The sequence below is a fragment of the Hyaena hyaena genome, unplaced genomic scaffold, assembly GCF_003009895.1.
Source record: "Hyaena hyaena isolate Hyena2069 unplaced genomic scaffold, ASM300989v1 scaffold_22, whole genome shotgun sequence".
In the NCBI taxonomy this organism is placed as follows: Eukaryota; Metazoa; Chordata; class Mammalia; order Carnivora; family Hyaenidae; genus Hyaena; species Hyaena hyaena.
The window spans coordinates 4,064,130-4,070,129 of record NW_024080654.1 but is presented as its reverse complement, the minus strand read 5'-3'; positions in this window follow the sequence as shown (position 1 = coordinate 4,070,129).

Here is a 6,000-nt window from a genome sequence, read left to right as displayed (position 1 = left end):
GTACTTACTGAGCCGGGCAAGGTACTCAGTCTCTCCCAATGCATTTTACTTCTCCACGTAACTGGATCAATAATACCTACATTTCAGGGTCGTTTGTGGGGATTAGAAATATGTGCTTGGGGCACCTGGGTGGTTCAGTCGTTTAAGCGTCCGACTTCGGCTCAGGTCATGATCTTACAGTTCGAGAGTTCGAGGTGCGCATGGGGCTGTGTGCTGACAGCTCCGAGCCTGGAGCCTGTTTCGGATTCTGTGTCTCCCTCTCTCTCTGTCCCTCTCACACTCTGTGTCTCGCTCTCACAAATAAAAATAAACATGAAAAAAAATTTTAAAAATCGCGTGCTTAAAACAACCAGCATGCTGCTTGCCACATAAAATATATGGAATAACCAATATTAGATATTCATGGAAAATTGCTTTGTCCTGGATGCCCCCCTCTCCCAGGAAAGGAGGGCCGTGAGATGCCTGGTAACAGGTGGGGGTGGGTGGAGGTGGGAAGGGGGGAGGGTGATTGAAGAAACGCCCCTGTCCCCTTGTCGTTGGCCTCACCCATCTCTTGCTTCTGTAGCGATGACCACGGCCTCTCGGACCATGCACGTGAGGGCCGGGGTTCTCCACCGGGAAAGGACTCACTCATCCAGTTAACACCTATCAGGTGTCTGCATCCCTTCGCTAGAGATGCTTCGGCCAGAGATGCCCGTCTTCCTTGCTGAGGCCTCTCCGTGCCGTCGGATGTCCCCAGGCGTCCAAGGGCTCTGTGGGGCGAAACCTTCCCTCCTGCGTCAGCTGGTCATTACAGCTCTCAACTCCTTCCTACAGACCTCTCCACCGAGCTCCCACACCGAGAGCCCCCGGGGGGCTTAGACCCCGGTCGTTAGGGCGCCCAGCTGTGGGGCGGAGGGGTGTGTCACCCACTTCCCCACGCCCTTGGCTTCCCAGTTATGGACTCCCACCTGTCACACACAGCAGTCTGGGGGAGGGCGATGGTGCTAACTGCTGTTTCCTGAGCACTTAGTATGTGCCGGCACTGAACCCTTGCAAGGCCTATGAGGTGGGTGCTCAGTTTCAGACAAGAAAGCTAAGGCTTGGTGGGGAAGCTGCCTCCTCCATAAAGCCCACCTTGCAAGGTGCAGTTCAGAGCTGGGGACCCGGGCTCTCCATCTGGGTGGCTCCGGGCTGGGTCTGTGAATGTCAACCTCGTCCCCCCAGAACTGGGGCTTCATCTTGCTCCAGCCTTGGGTCTCTTTCTCTCTCTCTCTCTCTCTCATGCAGACCTTGGAACATGAAGTTGTTGATGTTGTTGTTGCTCTGAATTGGAAAGCATAGTCCCCTCTCCCTCCAATATTCATGGGCATTTCTGCCAGGCCCCGAGGACTCGCTGCCTGGTCGTGGCCATGGGTGACTTTCTCAGATCCCTGCTCTGGGCCCAGGGCCATCGCCCCCATTCACCACGCTCAGGAGATGCCTTGGTTAGCGCAGAGGCAGCCTCAGGTCATCCCATGTTGGTCTGCTCTGATCCCAAACACCAGAATAATTTTAGAAGTTGCACAGGGGAAAGTGGAGCCGTCTGTTTCCCTTGGGAGTGACGGTGGGCGGGCAGCTCAGTGGGGGTCCCTGCTTCACCCCTGCCCCGCCCCTGCTCTCATCAGACTGGGGGTGTGCTTGCCTGGATGGGGGTTCCTGACACATGTCATCCGTACGCACGTAACGTGGAAGAGCCTGAAGATTTAAGAGTGGTCTTCAAATCCTGGAGACCCGCCATTCTGATCATATTCATCAGGAAGCTTAGCCAACCACTTCCTTTCCTGGAAGACGTATATATGTGCTTGCGTTCCATGTTGATGCTTCAGAAAAGTTTTCTTTTCTTTTAAAGCCACAGTTTGGGGGGCCCTACATGGGTTTACACCCTCCCTGAAATTCTGCTCTGGCTCCTGGGACGTCTTTGAACAAAGTGAATGAATGAACGGGTTATCTGACCCTGATGAAATCCAACACTCAAGAATAAAAATAACCATTGGATTTCTGTCTGGGGCCACTCTGAGCTTCTTGAAGTTGGGGACTCATTGGAAAACATTCGCTATGTGAGGAGAAAGTAAACCGCAAAGTTTTGGGTTTCTGACCCCACAACTGAGGCAGCACATTACCCGCCTGGGAAGACTCCAAACAGCCCAGTGCCTGCGTGTCCTGTGGAGGTCAAGGCCCCACCTGGGCCTGACGGGGTTCAGGGAATGATGGCTGATGGGCTGACGCTTTGCTGGACACCCTGGGAGAGAACCAGGCACGCCTATGCCACCACAGCAGACAGTCTTGTTTGGCCACTTTCCCTCCTTTCTTCTTTTCCTTTTCCCTTTCCCTTTTTGGGAAGTATCCCTGCGTTGGGGAGAGAGCCCATTGCCCTTTGACGGGGTGTTGAATTTAACCTTGAATTTAACCTGTGATTTAACCTTGCCTAATAATGAAAGTCCATATAAATCAAGGCTCACACGGCTCTTTTACGAATAAAATATTATACCTGGAGGCAGAAGGAAGCACTGTATTTTACTATCTTCATTAGTCTGCAAGTTTGCTGTTACAAGAGTACCCATTACCGGAGAGAGCAGCCCTTCCTTTCTGGGGTGCTGTTTCTCTCAGATCAAGAAGATGTTCTTTTTTGTTTTCCTACAAAGAGTCTCTTTTCTCTGATAAACACCAGACTTCACGTTTTTGAGGATTTACAAACTTCCTTAAGCATATTCGGGTTCAGGGCGTGGCTGAGGGCCGCAGCCTATTGTAAGGCAGTCCGTGTTTTATCAAGATGATGGTTGACTCCGTGGTCGTTGGGTCAGCCACGTGATCATGAGAAAGACCGTTGTGGGGCCCTTGCATCAGGTGACCAGATCCACAGGGACACCACCCAGGCCACTTGCCATGGTCACAGGCCAGGCTTTATGAACAAAGGGATGAAGGAGACGCCGAGCGTGAGGCCTGGGCTGCTGTGGTGGTAGTTATCGTCAACTCTGGAAAATTCAATACGTTAAATATTTTGTACGGTCCAGTCAAACGTTGTCGCTGACCTAGTTTGACAGTTATTCAGGATGCAATGTGCAGTCAGGTGATTTTTCTTTTAAACTATCTTATCATCCAAGCAGAGCCTTCCGTGTGGCCATCTGCACAGTTTTGCAGTTCTCAGCTGTTATCGGAGCTGAAAAAAAAGTCCTGCTGTAAAAAAAATCAATGTACTTCTCTCACAGAAACATAGATTTAATAGTCACAGGAATAGAGGCCATAGAAATACCTAAATTGATAGCACTGATGATATCTCTATTAGACTTAGAGAGCTTCGGGTAAATAAAACATGGCTCAGCATAAGGTCGGTCAGATTATGTAGGTGATTGTTTTAATAACAAATGCAGCGATTTTAGCAAATAGAGTAAGAAACAGCCTTTTCGCACTGAAAGAGATGTTAGACCTCTTTCCCGTAGGAACATCTTGTTGAGATGATTTTCCTGGTGCTTCTGAAACTGCGGTTCTGTTCATAGCTTCAAAAATAAAAGCTCTGAATTTGGCTCTGTGTGGGGCTCAGCAGATCAGGGCAGCCTGTTCTAGTTTGTGTTTGAGGTTCCGCTTGGTACTGTGCTCCGGGAGCCGGTGCCACGTCTGTGGACAGGACCCACGTTCATTGGAGCAGGTCAACAACAGGAAAGGCTGGACTGGGGCTCAAGCCGCGAATGCCCCTCCCCCCCCGCTGGCATCTGCATCCCCCACTCTGCCTCTGTGGCTGGGAGGAGAGATGCCTTCTCCATTCCGCATGGTCAGGGGGGCCTAATGAGAGACAGGGTCAGGCGGCGGAATAAATACGATCAAGACGCCTGACGCTCCTTCCCAGCCCCAGGCACATCTGCACACGGGCGTAGACACACACCTGTTGCTGCAAGCTCAGCCCTGGAGCAGAGTGGGGGGTTTCCAGGGGGAAGGGGCTGATCGGCATCAACTCAGTGATTCTCTCCAGCCAGCCAGGCGCTCGGCCCTCCACATCTGTCCTCCGTCCGTGAGCTCAGCAGTCTCCAGAGCCCTGGTGTCCGGTTTATCGCCCCCGTGTCCGCGTCAGAGGAAAATCAGACTCAGAAAGAACTCCGATTTGAAAGTCCTATGACAATAACAGGCGTAGTTCATTCAAATGCTTCTGGGCTCCCAATGGGTTTCTGCTTTCCATCTTGAGGCCTCTGTGAACACAGGTAGAAGGTGGCATATAAAGTGTAAACTTCAGCATTTTTACATATCACACATCTGTATAAAAAAAAAAAACAAAACAACACAGTAGTGTAATTACAAAAATCTCCTCCAAATCAAATATTTTGATGCAGTAAAACCAATTAACAGCAACCCCTTCCCTCTGAAGATAGCCACGTTGCTGGCCAGGGAGTGTTTTCATCCAACATAATCATATCTAAGAATCCCGCTCTCTTTTGGAAACATTTTTCCTCATTTGTGCTCCAAGAATGGCTTTTTTTTTCTGGCTAAAAAATGGGGCCACTCTAGTTTTTGTTCATCAGAAGTGGGCTGACCCATGGGAACGGAGAAATGGGTTCATCAATCCCAAGTGCAAATTGAGACTCCATCATGATCTATGGATAAAATGGAATTTCTATAAGTCTCCACTCTTCATTTGCTCTGGATTGGTTAAACCAAGCAGCAAACTGGTATTTGCCGCTGATGCAGATGATGAAGAAAATAAACAAAGGAAGCAATGAAAGCTGCAGAGATTTATTGGACAGCAACACTCTTAAGAATGTAGTTTGCTGTAGTTTTTTAATGTTTGCTTTTGCTTTTAGATTTTTAAAAAAATTTTGGCTTCTTCATTTTTTTAATGGAATAAAATTAAATAAATTTAAACTTTAATCAGTTTTAAGGATGCTTTTATTTTATCTCTCTCCTTTTTTTTTTTTTTTTTTGTATTTTTCAGTGTATTTTCCGAGGTTTTCCTACCAGTTTGACCCATGGTTCCGACTCACCCTCCTTAGCTATGCCTTCACCATCACAGTGACGCCTTAAGTGAACAGAATGGTCCCTTTGAACCGTGGCATAGGTGAACGACCTTTTGAAATAAACACGCTCTGGCACAATGCAGCCAGAAATAAACCAAACGAATCGACAGCCAAATAAAAAGTGATTGGTTCAGTTGAGGTACATTTGCCAAATCAAGGCTGCCAGCTGGGAGATTCTTACACGTTTTCCTAAGTGACGGTTCTATAACATGTTGAGGCTGTGTGGATCTGTAAGTAACCATTGCTCTGATATTTAAAGAGCCTTGTTCTTTTATTTTTCCTTCCTGGAACAGAGAATCAAGAGCCCGGGGTTTACAGACTGAAAACGAGAAACCAAATCAAACAGTGGCTTATTCTTTAAAGTAAACAGAGCAAAGGCTATCAGTGGTGGATGGAACCAAGAACTAGTTCTACACAAAGAGGAGATTATGAAAACAAAACTCCCTTCCACTGAAATAATTATCTTTAACTGCTGAACTGCTTTTAATGTTTCTTATTCGCACAGAACTTTGAGTCGATGATGCTGACAAACGCTAATGAGAAAATGGGCAAGATGGATGTATAGGTTTGGGGGTGTCTTCAAAGTCAGCCCTTCTCACCTGCCTACGTGGACCCTACTTCCACTTCAGAGAAAACTCTGCTGAGAGCCCTCCTCCTCCGGTAGCCCCCAGACCGCCGGGCCATCCCGACCCTCTTCTCCTCTGTATTCCCGAAGCCCACAAAGACATGCTGTCAGTGCGACATGATGTCACTTGGTTTAGCTCCTTCTCTGTAGCTGATAACTTAATGGACAAAGACTGGCTCCACCCAGGGTTCATATGTGAAAAAATGAAATAACAATAACCAGAACAATTTAAAAAATTGTATAATGTTTATTTATTTTTGAAGGAGACAGGGAGAGAGAGAGACAGAGACTCAGTGGGGGAGGGGCAGAGTGAGGGAGACACAGAATCCGCAGCAGGCTCCACGCTCTGAGCTG